General features: G+C 42.2%; 1 long non-coding RNA gene across 2 annotated transcripts in view; it reads right to left on the bottom strand.

Annotated features, from left to right (window-relative positions):
* Positions 1-18193, bottom strand: part of LOC126060334 (uncharacterized) — a 97973-nt gene that overhangs the window by 41140 nt on the left and 38640 nt on the right. For both annotated transcript variants that reach the window (XR_007513569.1, XR_007513570.1), the window contains exon 5: positions 16209-16320. This is a non-coding gene — a long non-coding RNA (uncharacterized LOC126060334). The remainder of the gene's footprint in view (positions 1-16208; positions 16321-18193) is intronic.

Below are 18193 nucleotides of genomic sequence, written 5' to 3'. Positions count from 1 at the left end.
ATTGATTTTTTTCCCTAGGAATCTCATTTGGTTCTTTTTTAACAGTTTCCACAAATCTCCTGAAATTCCCTATCTCTTCACCACTATATATTTTCTTGTAGACTATTTAATAAGTTTATTACATATATTTTTTAAAAGTCTTTGCTAATTTCAACATTTGGGTCATTTGTGGGTATCATTCTAGTGACTAATTTTTCTCTTGACTATGGACCATATTTTCCTATTTCTTCACACATCTTGTGACTTATCTTATATAGTAAAAAATATAGTAAACACTGTAAATTATACTAATTCTGAATAACATTATCTTCCTACAAAGAGTATTGAGGCTTTAGCTAAATTACTGGCATATAACCTTGAATTTTTGGAGGCTTGGTTTTTATGCTTTGTTAAGAAGGGTCTGTCTTAGTTTTCCCTTTAGTCTCTTTTGGTTTCACCTTTACTGCTAAGGTATGGTCCTTCTAGAGTCTCAGAAGCCCACTGAATTTATCGTATCCCTCTAAGTTGGCAGGATTTAAACTACAAATTCTGTCTCTTATATGGGGGGCAACAGTTGAATTCTCTTCAGCTCTTTAAATCTTCCAGATTAAAGAGGTCTTGGGATCTTTGAATCCTGTCCACCCATGCATATTTCAGGGATCAGTTAACGATTTGAGTGGTGTTCATACACAGGTTTTAAAGTTCTCCTCTCTGTGGTTCCCTCCTTTTGGAGACTGTCTACTCAATTTTCAGTCTTTACGGCATTTCCAAACTCCATTCACTGACCCTTCGGGACATTAAAGTAGCCCTGGTGGTGCACAGTGGTGAAAGCCATTAACTGAGCACAGTGGTGAAGGCCGCTAACTGAGCACAGTGGTGAAGGCCATTAACTGAGCACAGTGGTGAAGGCCGTTAACTGAAAGCTCAGTGGATATTAAAGGTCAGGGCATTAAGATTGAGGTTTTCATGGGGTGAATTCTTATTTAACCTGAATGTAGGGAAAAGCTTTCTAACTATGTCTCAACATCCAGGGGTAATAAAAGAAAAAATTGCTAAATTTGACTACATAAAAATATTTTGGGAGGCATGGCAAAAAGCACCATAAACAAAGTCAAAAGACAAGTAAAAAACTGGGAGGAAATTTTGCAACATGAGAAAAGGCTAAGATCATTAATACGGAAAATACTCTTAAAAATTGATAAAGTACCAAAAACCCCATGGAGAAATGGGAAAATGACTCAACAGACAAAAATGAAAAATATATTAAAATGGCCCTCACACACATAAAAGCTGTTCAAACTCTGTCATAAGTAGAAAAATGCAAGTTAGACTAACACAGAGATACCATTTTTTCTAAGACTGGCAAAAACCAGTATGCCAACGCATTCTGTTGACAAGGCTGTGGGGACACAGACGTTGCTGGCAGAATGCAAACAACAACCCTTCTGGAGGGGAATTTGGCAAAACCTAACGAGACTACATATACAGCTTCTTTGGAGCCAGCGATTACTATTCTATGAATCTACCCTCAGGATACACCTCCAACAATACTAAAATTCATATGTGAAAGTCATTAATTGTAGCATTATTTATAATTACATAACATTGAGGGGGGTTAAATGCCCATATATAAGGAGGGGCTGAGTAAGCTATAGCACATCTATACAGTGAATTAGACTGCAGCCATAAAAAAAAAGTGAGGTAGATCTTTATGCACTGATATGGAGTGATTTCTGGAACACACTATTAAGTAAAAAACAAAAAAGTATAAAAGAGTATCTACAGTGTGCTATCCTTCATGTAAGAAAGCAAGTAATATAAGAAGTACGAGTAACATGTATCTGCTCATTTGTGTGAAATAAATAAAGGCGGGATAAGCCAGAAGCTAAAGAGCCTGGCGACCTATAAGAGGTAGGTGGGAAAAGAAGGAATAGGAATGTGGTAACAGCGGGAGGAGGAGTCAAAGTTCTCTGAGTACACCTTTTTCGTGTAGCTCTGAGCCTTAGAAACCTGGGATTATTTCACATAGCCAAAAAATAAATATCTAAAATGAAACCAAGATGTAGGGGGAACCCAAAATGGAATACAGGTAGTAACAAATGAATCTAATTGTGTTACAAATGAATAACATAACCACAGTGAGGGGTGAGGAGAAGAAAAAGAAAAAAAGAAAAAAAAACCCTAATCAAAGTAACTTTGTAAATAGCATGTTGACTGGATACTGTAAGGCTAGAGTCACAAAGAAAAATATTGCATTCTTGTTAATAATTGTGTCTCTCACAGGTACGTGGGTTAGTAACTCTGAAACCACAAGCATGCTGCTGCTGCTGTGTTAGTTCAAGTCAGTCCCAACTCATGACAACTTTACGTGTAACACAATGTGACGCTGCCCAGGCCTGTGCCGTCTTCATGATCACAGCACTGTATCAGACGATACTCTCTTTACGTGTAACACAATGTGACGCTGCCCAGGCCTGTGCCGTCTTCATGATCACAGCACTGTATCAGACGATACTCTCTTTACGTATAACACAATGTGACGCTGCCCAGGCCTGTGCCGTCTTCATGATCACAGCACTGTATCAGACGATACTCTCTTGTCATCCCTAAGGTTTCCACCGGCTTGCTTTCTGAAGTACATTGTCAGGTCTTTCTTCCTACTCTGTCTTAGTCTGGAAGCTGCTGAGAACTTTTCACCACAGGTGACCCTGCTGGTATTTGAAATATTAGTGGCATAGCTTCCAGCATCACAGCAACACACCAGTCACTACAGTACAACAAACTGACAGGCGGTGGATGAGTATACTCCAAACAAAACAAAACAAAACAAAACTCGTTGTCCTTGAGTGGATTCCAACTCAGCGACCCTATAGGACAGAGTAGAACTGCCCCACAGGGTTTCCAAGGAGCGGCTGCTGAATTCAAACTGTCAACCTTTTGGTTAGCGGACGCGCTCTTAAACACTGTGCCGCCAGGGCTCCATAAGTATACTACAGATGAACAAATAATTAAATACATAGTAGATAATGAAAGCCAGGTTTCTCACATTCTCAGAGAAAGAAGTTATAAATATGAAACGGGGGAGGGGAGCTAGGATGACCCCTGTGGTGCTGGATCAGACTCAGAGTTATCAGAATAAGTGCATGTTTCTAATGCACACATACAGAGAGAGAAAGCTGGGTATGAATGCAGGAATAAGTGTACATACATCAATGTCCTAGCTCTGTCTACTTGAAAGGGCCTAAAGCATTGTTACCTAGTAGCAATGACCACACTCAGTGGTCAGATATGGTTTCTAAAGACCACTCTGTAATAAAAGGACTTGTTTTAATTTTCTTCAGCTTCAACTTCAACTTGCATATGGACAATTGATGGTCTGTTCCGCAGTCGGCCCCTGGCCTCGTTCTGACTGATGGTATTGAGATTCCTCATCATCTCTTTCCACAGATACAGTCGATTTGATTCCTGTGTATTCCACCTGGTGAGGTCCTCCTGTGTAGTTGTGGAAAAAAGGTATTTCCAATGAATTCATCACCAGTCCTGCAAAATTCTGTCATGTGATCTCCAGCGTCATTTCTTTCACTGAGGTCATGTTTTCCAGTTACTGATCCTTCTTTGTTTCCAACTTTCACATTCCAATCACTAGTAATTATCAATGCATCTTGATTGCATGTTTGGTCAATTTCAAACTGCAGAAGTGGGTAAAAACCTTCAATTTTCTCATCTTTGGCATTAGTGGTGGGTGCATAAATTTGAATAATTGTCTTTGTTGGGATTGAGTTGTGTCCCCTCAAAATGTGTGTCAACTTGGCTACGTCATGATTTCCAGTATTGTGTGATTGTCCACAACTTTATCATCTGATTTGATTTTCATATGTGTTGTAAATGCTACCTCTATGATGTTAATGAGGCAGAATTACGGGCAGTTATGTCAATGAGTCAGGACTCATCTACAAGATTAGGTTATGTCTTCAGTCAATCTTTTTTGAGATATAACAGAAAGAAGCAAGCAGAGAGATGGGGGACCTCATAACCACCAAACAAGAAGAACTAGAAGTGCATGTTCTTTGGACCCGGGGTCCCTGGACTAAAATGCTAGGCCAGAGGAAGGTTGACGACAAGGACTTTCCCCCAGAGCCAACAGAGAAAAAAGCCTTCTCCCGGAACTAGCACCCTGAATTCAGATTTCTAACCTCCTAAGTTGTGAAAGAATAAATTTTTCTTTGTTAAAGCCATCCACTTGTGGTATTTCTGTTATAGCAGCACTAGATGACTAAAACTGTCATATTAACCAGTCTTCCTTGCAAGCATATAGATATTATCCTATCGCTGACAATGCTGTACTTTAGGATAGCTCTTGAAAAGTCCATAAGAGTCAAAGTACGACCTTGAGTATATCCCACATGAATTTAGAGACCATCTGAAGAAGAGATTTGACACACTTAACACTAATGGCCGAAGACCAGACGAGTTGTGGGATGACATCAAGGACATCCTATATGAAGAAAGAGAAAGGTCATTGAAAAAACAAAAAAGAAAGAAAAGACCAAAATGGATGTCAGAAGAGACTCTGCAACTTGCTCTTGAACATCGCTTAGCTAAATTAAACTAGATGGAAGAAATGATGAAGTAAAGGAGCAGAACAGAAGATTTCAAAGTGCGGCTTGAGAAGACAAAGTATTACAATGAAACGTGCAAAGACCTAGAACTAGAAAACCAAAAGAGAAGAACACACTCAGCACTTCTCAAGCTGAAAGAACTTGAAGACAAATTCAAGTCTCAAGTTGCAATACTGAAGAATTCTATAGGCAAAATACTGAACAATGCGGGAAGCATCAAAAGAAGACGGAAGGAATACACTTAGTCACTGTACCAAAAAGAACTGGTAGACATTCAACCATTTCAGGAGGTAGCATAGGATCAAGAACCGATGGTATCCAAGGAAGAAGTCGAAGCTGCACTGAAAGTGCTGTTGAAAAACAAGGCTTTTTAGGAACGGATAGAATATCAGTTAGGTGTTTTAACAAATGGACGCAATGCTGGAAGTGCTCACTTGTCTATGCCAAGAAATTTGGAAGACAGCTGCCTGGTCAGCTGACTGGTAGAGATCTGTATCTGTTCCCATTCCAAAGAAAGGTGATCCAACAGAATTTGGAAAATATCATTAATATGACATGCAAGGAAAGTTTGCTGAAGATAATTGAAAAGCGGTTGCAGGGAACTGCCAGAAATCAACAGGGAACTGCCAGAAATTCAAGCCAGATTTACAAGAGGGCATGGAATGAGGGATATCACTGGTAATGTCAGGTGGATCCTGGCTGAAAGCAGAGAATACCAGAAGGATGTTTACCTCTGTTTTGCTGACTATGCAAAGGCATTCGACTGTGTGGATCATAACAAACTGTGGACAACATGGTGAAGAATGGGAATTCCAGAACACTTAATTGTGCTCATGCAGAACCTGTACATAGATCAAGAGGCAGCTCTTCAAATAGAACAAGGGGATATTGCATGGCTTAAAATCAGGAAAGGTACGCATCAGGGTTGTATCCTTTCACCATGCTTATCCAATCTGTATGCTGAGCAAGTCATCCAAGAAGCTGGACTCTGTGAAGAAGAATGGGGCATCAGGATTGGAGGAAGACTCATTAACAACCTGTGATATTCATGTGATACAACCTTGCTTGCTGATGGTGAAAAGGACTTGAAGCACTTACTAATGAAGATCTAAGACCACAGCCTTCAGTATGGATTACGCCTCAACATAAAGAAAACAAAAATCCGCACAACCAGACCAACAAGTAACATCATGATAAGTGGAGGAAAGATTGAAGTTGTCAAGGATTTCATTTTCCGTGGATCCCCAATCAACGCCCACAGAAGCAGCAGTCAAGGAATTAAATGATGCATTGTTTTTTTGGGGGGGTGTATTAGGCAAATCTGCTACAAAAGGCTACTTTAAAGTATTAAAAAGCAAAGATGTCACTTTAAGGACTAAAGTGAGCTTGACCCAAGTCATGGTATTTTCAATCGCCTCATATGCATGTGAAAGCTGAACAACTAATAAGGAAAACTGAAGAGGAACTGATGCCTTTGAGTTGTGGTGTTGGCAAAGAATATATCGTGGACTGCCAGAAGAATTAACAAATCCATCTTGGAAGAAGTATAGCCAGAATGCTCCTCAGAAGCAAGGATGGTGAGGCTTCGTCTCATATACTTTGGACATGTTGTCGGGAGGGACCAGTCCCTGGAGAAGGGCATTGTGCTTAGTAGCGTGTCAGCGAAAAAGAGGAAGGTCCGTAACAAGATGGACTGACACGGTGGCTGCAACAATGGGCTCAAACATAGCAACGATCGTGAAGATGGTGCAGGACTGGGCAGCGTGTCGTTCTCTTGTGCATAGGGTCACTTAGTCGGAACCACTCAACAACACCTAACAACAACAACAATAATAGGAATCAGGGAACCTTAGAGAAATGGATGATTACAGAGCTGAAACAGGGAAAATACAAAGATGATATGGGAACATTTTGTGGTAGAAAATAGGAAGCGCTCAAAAAAGAATGGGAGTAACTCAAAGGAACGCAGGAGCCAACTTAAAGGAGTTCTCAATGGCCAAAGCTGGGACATCTGAGGAAATAAATACTGAATGCATCAGATTATAGCCCAAAGCATAAATAAATACACAGGGAGAAGGAAGAGCTCCTGGTTCCAATTAATAAATGTAATAGGAATGAGGGAAAGAGAAAACCCTCACTAAGAATAAATGCTAAAAACAGCTGATGAAAGCTTGGGGAGGAACAGGATATGTACACAGTTAAAGATCAGTTCCAGTTTTGCCCTTGGTGACTATTTCCTGGAAGTAACCCCTAACCTTGACCCTCAAGTTGCCGACATGTAAACGGATGAGTTCCACCAGATGACCCACGAGTACCTTCCAGCTCTCAGGCTCCCATGGAGACAGATGCACCTACCACGCAGTTATTGGGAGTATGAATTCCATTTCCTTTCCCTGCCCTTCTCTCCCCCTTCTTTCCTTCTTTTCCCATAACAGATTTCTTGAAAAAGAGAACTTAGAGAACTCTATAAATGGAAGATGGAGAAAGTCAGAAGTGGGGGGAGGGTGGGGCAAATGCAACTCCTGGTATTCACTGGCAGCTGGGCTACTATGGGGTGAGGAAGGGAGCAGGAGTGAGGAAAACGACAAAGACAGCAACATTTCTTAGGATCAGCAAGAACAAAGAGGAAAGGGGCAAATCTAGGGCTTGAGAAAAAAAAAAACACTGTGTATTTGGGAAACGAGCACAGCCTGCCTCAGATCTTCCTGTCTTTCTCCACTCCTGCATCTCTCCAGACCACCATCTACCCCTTCCTGAACTACAGGACCCCCATGGACACCAAAATCTGTGAATGCTCAAGTCCCTTATACAAAATGCTGTTGTTGTTGTCAGAATGTTGTTGTCCTTGTTTATTTACAGTCGTCCCTCAGTATCCACAGGCGCCTGGTTTCAGGACTCCCACAGACACCAAAATCTTTGAGTGCTCAAGTCCCTTACACCAAATGTTGTAATGTGAGCATACAACCTCCGCACATCCTCCTGTATGCTTTAAATCATCTCTAGATGCCTTACAATACCCAATGCGATGGAAATGCTATGTAAATAGTTGTTTCATCGCAACTGAAGACTTGCTCTGGAAGGTAGCCTTTCTCTTCTATGAGTTTCTTGAGCTCTTCTGGGAGCTCGGATGCTGCCTGGGCACAGCCGATGCCGATTCTCCACGGTCTTGAAGTTCTGGAGGCTGCAGCACGTTCCAGAGCTAGCCAGCCATCCCTTACTAGCCTGGGGTCCTTCCTCTCCCTCTCCTCAGCCTCCCACACTTAGCCATTGAGGGATTGCTCTGACCACTTCATTGCTTTTTAGGAGCTATTACTGCACAGAAACAAAGGGCGCACACAACGTAAGTAGTGAAGGAACAAGACGCGAGGCAAACAACGCTCGAACACTGAGTGCTAGAGAGACGAGGACCTGTGAGGTGGTGGAGACTACCACAGGGGCTGCTGCACTTCCCAGACCAGCCTGCGTTCGGTGCAGGGCTCAGAGCACAGCAAACTCAAGTTTTGCTTTTTGGAACTTTCTTTTTTTTACAAATATTTTTGATCCGCAGTTGGTTGAACCCTCGGATGTGGACGTGTGGATGCTGAGGGCTGACTGTGCCACACAGATCTGACTGTGACATGACAGTCAGTCATCCTTCCCCTCTCTCTGCAGTTTCGGGATTTTAAACCTTATCCCTCAGTAGAGAATGGGAATGGTTTCCCTGCTAAAGGGATTGCGAGAATCAGTCAGCAAGCAGAGAGGGGACCTCACTCTTGGACAAGACGCTCTTTCCACAGCCAGCCTCCAAAGGCAGAAGGGCAATGCAGCACACTCAGCAGAAAATGCCAACTCAGGAACTCTAGCTTCTAATCTGGCTTCCTGTCTGACGATCTGTCTCTGGAACAAAACTCTTGACATCTCTGCGCCACGTAATGTTTGGTAAAACATCTGCTGTCAGGCCACTGTACTGGTTTTTTAAAAGGTGACAGACACAAACCAGCCGCTGTCCCTCTCCATTTTCCCCATCTTCACCCTCAAACTCGCAGACCAGAACAAACAGACCAGCACCCGACTTCTCTCTCTGGGTTCACCCACAATGGCCCGAACAAAGCTCTTGAGAATCCCACGACTGACAGACATTCTGACTGCCTGCCCCCATTGTGGGCGGAGTACCTTCCAGTCACCAACACAGGCAGTTCAAAATCCCACAAAAATTCAGATAATATTCCAAACCTTAACCAGGCGACCTGAGCAAAGAAGCTACCAGTCAAAAATTATAACAAACAGAAAAGCTGCCCTCATCTGTCAGAAAGAGCGTTTACAGAAGTATACGGTTTTATTCTGTTTAAAAGATCTAAATTAAGAGCTTTAAAGTCACACACAAAAAAAGAGAAGTCAGGTTGCACAGCGACCACAATAAAAATTGGTGATGGTAACGCTTCTAAACAGAAAGCTGTGGGAAACGACCTTCTAATGACCATGACCTTCATTTCCACCCAAATCTCCAGTTCTGAAGAAGAAAAAGTAACGTGGGGTAGCTGTTTCCAAATGACTGCACTGCTCACCCTCTGGATTTTGGGGGTGATTATGACGTTCATTTGCAAACCACTTCCCTTTTCCTTGTGACTCACCCTCGCAGTGTGGTGGAGGGCAATCTGATTCAGAGGTATTTTTACGAAGACGCTCTCCTAGGTGACTCTTGTAGCCCTGAAGTGCAGAAACCACTAGGCGGGTGGGAGACGTTACAGGGAGTGAGGGACAGAACATGAGCCAACTCCGAGAAAACTAAACCATTTTCAACCATCTATATCATCATCCTCCACCTGCCCCATTTTTTTGTTTTTGGTATATATTTTTAAATAGTCATTTGTTAAACAAATTGGTTATTGGGATCCTGTTATGTACTGAATTGTGTACCCTCAAAATATATGCTGAATTCTTGGTCCTTATACCCGCGGATGTAATCCCATTCAGAAATAGGTTTCCCTTTTGTTGTGTCAATGAGATATGCCAGCGTAAAATGGGCCTAAAGTTACAAAAAGGCCAGAATGGATACAGTGACACCAGGGAGGAAGGCAGACACTAGGTGAGGATGGGCTACTAGGCAGAGAATGCTAAGGAACCAAGGAAAGCCCAGCTCTACTGCCAGGGAAGGAATGAAGAGCCTCCAGGACTGTGAGAGAACAAACTTCTGTTCTTTAAAGCCACTCACTTGTATTTCTGTTGTAGCAGCACTAGGTAACCAAGACAGAACTTCTGATGTTCTTCACTGATGAGCACCACAGAACTGCCCAAGTCCCCATTAGGATATTCGTGGAGCAACAAGCCATTGTTTATTGGTTTATTTGTTCTTCCCGCCAATGGAAAATGATGCAGCAACCATGGTGAGCAGTGGCCTGCAACAGGACTTTGGAAAAGTGGAGAAGCACTGCTTCCAAGAGAAGATAGAGGTTTACCCCATGCCTGCCAGCACACCAAGGGGCGTTTCCTGGACCCATTCTGAGTGAAATCCTGGCTACTCCAAGGAGGAGGAAATGCATCGTCAGATGATGTCGTTAGCTGCCTTCGAGTTGGCCACACAATGGAAGGTAACACTGCCCGGTCCTGTAGCTCGGACTGCTACGGTCCAAAGGGTTCTCACTGACTGGTCTTTTGGAAGTAGACTGCCGGGCCTTTCTTCCTAGTTCATCTTAGCGTTGAAGCTCTGCTGAAACTTGCTCAGCATCACAGCAGCACCCAGGCCTCCCCGGACAGATGGGTGATGGCTGTACAGGAGGGTGCATTGCTAGAACCGAACGGTGGGTCCCCTGCATGGAAGGCGAGAATTCTACCACTGAACCACCACGAGACCACCGTGAAGGCTTATTCTTTCTTGAGCACCTAGTTGTCTCTTCATTTCTCTAACTCTGACTGTGAATTGTAGTTCTTGGTGATATATTTCACCCCAGGGAAAAAGGGGGAGATGAGCTATCCAATATACCGAGAGGGTTGGCCTAGTGTCTCTGAGTTAAGGTAAAAAGGGTTTTTCTGGAAAATTAAAGAGCATTACTGAAAAGCTGAGAAGAGGACAGATTTCTGAAACCCATTCATGTTTCTGTCTCTTTTATTTAAATATTATGACCAAATCACAGGGTTATTTTTAGAGGGTTTTGGCATTTTAATGAAATCACCCTCCTTAAGGACACTGTCACAGATTGAATTGTATCCCCCAAAAGTGTGTGTCGATTTGGCTCAGCCATGATTCCCAGTATTGTGCGGTTGTCCTCCATTTTGTGATTGTAATTTTATGTTAAAGAGGTTTAGGGTGGGATTGTAACACCACCCTTACCCAGGTCACCTTCCTGATCCATGTAAAGGGAGTTTCCCTGGGGTGTAGCCTAAACCAACCTTTATCTCTCAAGAGATAAAAAGGAAAGGGAAGTGAGCAGAGAGGGGGGGCCCATACCACCAAGAAAGCAGCACCAGGAGCAGAGTGTGTCCTCTGGACTCGGGGTTCCTGCATGGAGAAGCTCCTAGTCCAGGGGCAGATTGATGAGAAAGACCTTGCTCCAGAGCCGACAGAGAGAGAAAGCCTTTCCCTGGAGCTGATGCCTTGAATTTGGACTTCTAGCCTACTAACTCAGTCCAGTGCCGTTGAGTAGATTCCAGCTCATAGCGACCCTATAGGACAGGGTAGAACTGCATACTAGCCTACTAGACTGTGAGAAAATTAATTTCTCTTTGTTAAAGCCATCCACTTATGGTATTTCTGTTATAGCAACACTAGATGACTAAGACAGACACCATACAAAGACTACTGTCAAAACTGTTTGGGTCCGAAGTTTAAATTACTGAACACGATCACTTTATGTCAAGATATACTATATTAATCCAGGTAGACATAGCCAAAGTACAGCTAGCTGAGCAAAAAACTAGACCAAAAATACAAACTAAAATATAGAAGAAGTCAATATTCTTTTCTCTGAGTTTGTAGGTTTTTTCTTAATTTAGCACATTTCATCTTGCCTGGGCTTAAAACTAGACGTGGACTTGTCCTTTTGCCATTCTGGATTTTAAGTTCCCCCAACACAGGTGCACACCTTAGTAATTTTTGTGGGCTTCCCATGCTAGGTCTAGAAAACAGTATGCACTCAATGAATGTTTAATTGAATTGGCCATAAAAAAATATTACTGGTGGTAAATAAGATAATCAACACGAGTGCAAGGCTTATAGTTTTAAAAACTGTTGTTTTTTGTTTTACATATTCTTATTCCATCCTTGGTTGCTATGAGTCAGAATCGACTTGACAGCACTGGGTTTTTTTTTTGTTTTTTTTTTTTTTGGTTATTCCATCCTTGCAAAAACCTTGTGTGGAAGCTGAGACTCAGAAGTGGTAAAATCTAATGGTCTGATTCTAAAACCCTTACAATGTTTTCACCACGTGATACGCCCGTTGTCGTTGTTCAGAAAACACACTCGTGTGTGTGCAAAGGTTTTCTTCTCCCCCAAATCAGAAAATGGACACACGGGAAAAAACTGAAGAATTTGTTCTCTGGTAGAGAACAACTATAAGCAGAAAAAAGTTCTGAATATTTATTATGGGATTTAATATGGGGAACATCTAATGCCCTGCTGAAAACAGAATTAAAAACAGATATTTTACAATGGATCTATTTCTAATGTCAATAAAACAAAAGCATAAAAAGAAGATGGTAGACTCTCAAACCCTGAAGAGAAAAAGTTTGAGAGTTGCAGGAAAAGAGTGTTAGCAAAATGACTATCGGAGAAATGTACTCCCTGATACAGTGCTGGGGAAGTACAATTTGGTTCAACATTTCTAGAGAACAATTTGGCAGTATTTAAAGCCCAAAAATGCTCACTGTTAAGGATATTTATTCTGGCACTGTCTATAATAACCAAAAAAAAAAAAAAACCCAAAAGTATCAGAATCTGAAATCATGCAGTTATTGACACAGAAAGATTCCCATCTTATATTATTAATGCAGATATTGGTTACAAAAGATTAAAATGCCCCATTTATATTTTGTTTCAAAAGCATGCGTGTATCAATGCCAAAACGATTGACGATTTTCTGATTTCAGACGCTGTATGCATTAATTATCCATTGCTGTGCAACAAATTACCTCCAAATTTAGTATCTTAAAACAATGAACTTTCATTATCTCACACAGTCTCTGAGAGTTAAAATCTCGGTGCTTCTGACTCTGGCTCGCTCATGGAGATGCAGTCAGGCCAGGGCTGCAGCACAAGCTTCCAAGCTCATTCGTGCAGGCTTCGGAAAGACATTTCAGCTCCTTGCCGTGTGAGCTGCTCAGGACATGGCTTTCCCCAGAGTAAGTGATCCAGGAGAGAGAGACAGGTTAACCAAGCTGGAAGCCCCAGTGTCTCTTATAATCTAATCTCAGAATAAATATATCATCACATCTGCTGTATTCTATTGGTCACAAAGACCAACCCTGTCACAACGTGGAGGGAACTACGTAAAGATGTGAATGCCAGGAGATGTATATCATTGGAGGTCGTCTTGGAGGCTGGCTACCATCTGGCCCTCGGTGATTCACATTTTTCCAAAAACACACTCACTCGGTCTACAGGCCCACAAAAAGTTTCACCCCATTATAGCATCAGCTCAGTGTACTAAACGAGGCCTCGGTGAAGATAAGTTTCCTCAGGTGTCATTCCTTATGTATGTTTCTCTCAATTTGAAGGCCTGTGAACTGAAGAGACAAGTTATCTGTTCTCCGTATACCTCTATATACTCTCTGTACAACAGTAAGGCAGGCAGAGGATCACCATTACATACACTCTTGTTCAAAAACGAGGGGAATAGGAGAAACACAGGGGTCAGTGGTTCACAGCAAGTCTGAAACCCACTTGGGCAAATGTCAGAGGTTCCTTTGCTTAGGACTCAATCCTATTTCTGCTCAGGAGTTATTGTTCGCATTGATTCTTGGCTCCACCCTCTGTGCTCTTGGCTCTGTCCTCTAAGGCATTTTTCCTTTTTTATGAAAGGTAGCATATGTTTGCAGTTTTCTCAGCCGGCTGCTTGTTTGCAGAAGCTTGGTGGCTCAAAGGCTCTTTTCATTTTGTACTGTTTCTATACCTTTTAGCCCAAGCTGAAAGTATTTGGCCGATATAATTATCTTTAAAATGTTGTGAGTCTCCTATGACATTTTTTTGAGTTTGGTGCATTAGACAAAAGTCACATCCACAAATCTCCTTGAGACAGACGCTCCTCTACCCTGTGGTGCTGAGAGAGCGAATGGTAAACGCCCTCCAACTCTCCAGAAGCCCTATAGTTTGATCGAGAGAATCCACAAGGCGTTTTGTCTGGTTGAAGTCCCACCTCTGATCTTCCTCAGCTCTTCAAGAATTTCACAGTTACATTCTGGGCTTTATCTTTAGACCATGCATTTCTGAGAGTGTCTTGGATTTTACTGTTGCTTTGAAGTCATTTCTTAATTTTAGCATTGTTTTCCACTCAGAGAACTTAGGAATCTTCAAAACCAAATCAAATTCCAGTTCCTTCATGTTAAGTAGTCTTTCCTTTAGCTCCTCTCTCTCTTTCGCATTTTACTATAAGCAGCAGTGAGAAGACAGGAAGCACTTTGAACACTCTGGTTGGAAATCTCTTTAGCTAAATCACTCAGTTCGTTTGGTACATTTTCTACTTTCTCCATAACTGCAGGCAACAACGTTACTAAATTTTTGCTGCCACATAACAAGAATCCTCTTCTTCAGTTTCTGACAACATTTACCTCACTTTCTGGCGAATCCTTACCCACAACCTTATCAAAGACCATGAGCCTTCTATTAACTTCTTTGAGGAATGTCGGGCTTTCACTACCGCTCTTCTCAAAACTCACTGCCAGGTTCCACGGTCAGATCCACATTTTAGGTTTTCGTTACATCAGCGTTCCACTTCTAGACACCAAAGCCTGTATTAGTTACTGTGGTGCAAAAAATTACCCCCAAACTTAACAGAATAAAACAACAAACATTTATTATCTCATGTCGTTTCTGAAGGCCAGGAATCGAGGAGCTGCTTAGCAGGCTGGTTCTGGCTCAGAGTCTCTCATGAGGTGGCAGCAAGCTGTTGACTTCCACAGTCCTGCAGTCTCTGAAGATTTGCCTGGGGCTAGAGGAAATACTTCCAGACTCACTCCTGCGGTTTTGGCAGGAGGCATGTTCATGACATGGCTTTTCCCAGAGTGAGGGATCCAGGAGCGAGAGTGAGCAACACAGTGACCAAGAAGGAAGTCACGGGTATCTTTTACAATCTAATCTCAGAAGTGATACGTCACCGCCGCTGTGGTTACACAGACAAACCCTGGTACAGTGTGGGGGGCACTATCCAAGGGTATAAATATTAGGAAGTGGGGATTCTTGGAAGCTGGCTACCATAGATGTTATGTTATGTGGCACATAAAGGCTTATGGTACTGTATCATCAATTTGGTTTCCTACTATTTAATGCTTTTCTTTACTTTTTTAAAGAAATCTATTGTCATCTCTTGCTATTTCATCTTTATCCTTTTCCTGTATAATCCTGGAAAGCTAGTTCACTGATTTTATTTCCCCCAGTGTTAATTTTGCTCTCTGATGCCTCTATAGCTCTTTTGCCTTTGATTATATCTATCTTTCTCATATTTTGGCTGGCTCCACGTCTGATAGAGGCAGGGTACATGAAGTGACTTTAACCCACCCAGATGTGCCCTCACTGTCTGGCTGAGCCTCGCCTCAGATCTATACCTGGAGGATGAACTGATCTGCACAACCCTTAGCTCAGCTTCCAGCAGGTACTCATCACGTGCGGCTCTTCTACACAAGGTGGATCTCGACCGCTCGCTGTTTCCAGGGCTCTTCCCGTTTCTGAGCATTTCCTACGAGAACGCCACGCCCATGTGCCACGCATCCTCCTCCCTTCCGCCCACTCTGTGTTGTACAGAGAGGTATAATCTTGGACTTGATGTAAGAAGAGAAGGACTGAAGGGGACAAGTTGCACAGGGCCCAATTTTGGCCCCCTCAGGTCTTAATTCCCATGTAGAGGGAGGGCAGTGGTCTGGTTTGGGGTTTTGGTTTTGAGCCTGAGCCTGGGCAGATAGTGGGTTGAGTACGGCCTTCTCTTGGGGTCTTGCTGGGGCAGGCTATGTTTCCTCAAATCTGACTGGCACTGTCCTTGACAAAAATTCCCTCTAGATTTCTACCACTGTTTATACAAGGTTTATGTTTTTGTGAATCCTCATACCTTTCAGGCTAACCCACTGGTTAGTTTTTATGTATGCCTTTAATGTACCTTTTTTCTCCCCAGAGAATATATTGATCACACATATAGAACAATGAATTTTCAGTTTCTGTAAGGACTAAAATTATTCTACTCATCAAGCTCCATGGCAGCCAAATGATGCTCGTGGGTGGACTTCTGAGAGAAGCTGTGAAACGAAGGAGGTTAACAATAGTGTCCTGGCCTCCAAAGCAAGGAACGCTGTCACGGAGAATGGCCTGTAGGACTCTAGTCATTTCAGAAGCTTGTGACCAACCAGACTCTCCTCTGCTACATTTAACAGAGTTCACTTGAAAGAATATGCCTTAAACACATGTCAAAAGGAAAAAAAATCATGTATTTTTACCTTATAATAAATCCTGGCCACCAAACCCAGCTGAAGAACCCTCTCACGAAAATTCACTGCTTTCAACAGAAAGGTGAGTTTACCGACTGTGTCCATGTTGAATGCCAGAAAACTGAAGGAAAAACACAGTAATCATCATTACTATTTTGGCCTCACTAAAGAATTTCGTTAGAAAGAAGAACGTTTGTTTTTTTCAAAAAGAATTTTCTCCTGATTCAGCGAGGTTAATCACATTCATCATGTTGTTCAGCCACTCTCCATTTCCGATTTCTTCCATCGGCCTTAACAGAAGCCCAGTGTCCCCTAAGCAATGAGTCCCCTTTTCCTCCTCCCTTCCACCCATCCTTGGTAACCGCTAATAAACTTGGGCCTTCACACGCTTGCCTCTTCTAGATGTTACATATATATTTACCACAATAAAAATTTTTTGAAAACCTGAAGAAATTAAAAAAAAAAAAAAATGTTCTTCCGATAGAAAAGTGGTGTAAGGACACACCACCTCCCCACCCCCTCACACTGGAGTGTGTGCGTCTCCTCAGTGCTTCTCTGACGAATGTTTGGCTCTCATTTGTCCTACACGGTTGGCCTTGTGGGACGGAGATGATTTGGGTTCCTGTTTTCTTCCATTTGCTGTTCTATTATAAGTAGTTTTCAATATTTTAAGTAGATTTTCTTCATTAACAGTTATATAACTTCCACCAAGTGGTATATAACAATCATTGGTGGACATTATAAATATTGTTTGAACTGAATATTAACAGTCAAATATATCTGTCAAAAAGTATTTGTCAACAAACGATATTTATTAAATACATTACATATCAGGAACTTTGCTGTGCACTTTCCATGAATGAGTTAATAATCTCAATAATTCTGTAATGTAGATACTATAATTATCCCAACTTAGACTTCAAGAAACTGAAACTCAGCAATATTTAGTGACTTGCCAAGGTACACACAGGCAGAACATGGTAGGTAAATCTCCGGTTTTGTCTTAGGGTACACCAGTATTTAAGGGAAAAAGAGCCCCAGGTAGAGGGGAGGACAGTGGGAGGAAGGGACAAGCACAGGGTATAGTGGGCCACAGAGATGGGACTTCCTTTAACAGGTAGGAACTTCCATCATCCCATTTGGCAGATGAGAAAACTGAGGTACAGGGTAGTTAAGGGGCTTATACACAAACGGACTCCAAACACTCAAGTCTCTGCCTTTTGTGCTAATTTTGCCCCTCATGAAACTTCTGTCTTTAGAATCTAATAAATGACTGTGATCAATAATTTTATGTGTCAAATTGTCTAGGCTACGGTGCCCAGTTTTTTGGTCAAACACTAGTCTGGATGGCGTTAGGACGCAGTTACACAAGGTAACATCATTTGATCTTAATTAAACCAGATGACTCTTTATGATGTGGGTGGGCCTTACCCAATCAGTTGAAAGCCTTACGAGGAAAAGGGGAACATTCCCAGGGCATGTTCTGCCTCTACACTAAAATAGATTTTTCCAGGACTCTCTCAGTCTTCACTCTTTCCATCGCTTGACCTACAGGTTTTGGGACACAAGACTGTTGCCTGACCTACGTATTTTGGACTTGTCAGCCCTCCACAACTGCATCAGCTAATTTCCTAAAACCTCTCTCTGTTTCTCTAGAGAACCTTGACTAAGACAACAGTTGAGGGGTTAAAACGCACTTAGGGTTTCCAGCAGCTCAGCCACCCTTTTGCTCCCCACCCCCGTGTCCTGGGGAAATAAGTTTATTCTAAGATCCAAGTAACTAGGATTCCCATTAATTCCTGTTAGTTAAAATTAAAAGCACACAAGTAGGCATTGTCATTAAATCAGAGGCTACGAGAGAAACTTAAGGAGCAACTGATATGGTGCTTTTCGGAGTGCTACATGCTGGATTAACACCTGCCCTTTTTTTGAGACAGAGAAGACGGGAGGTTAGTGAACACTACCCATTACCAAACCAAAAAACCAAACCCATT

Source organism: Elephas maximus, chromosome 17, assembly GCF_024166365.1.
Source record: "Elephas maximus indicus isolate mEleMax1 chromosome 17, mEleMax1 primary haplotype, whole genome shotgun sequence".
Classification (NCBI taxonomy): Eukaryota; Metazoa; Chordata; class Mammalia; order Proboscidea; family Elephantidae; genus Elephas; species Elephas maximus.
This window is presented reverse-complemented; position numbering and strand designations above follow the sequence as displayed.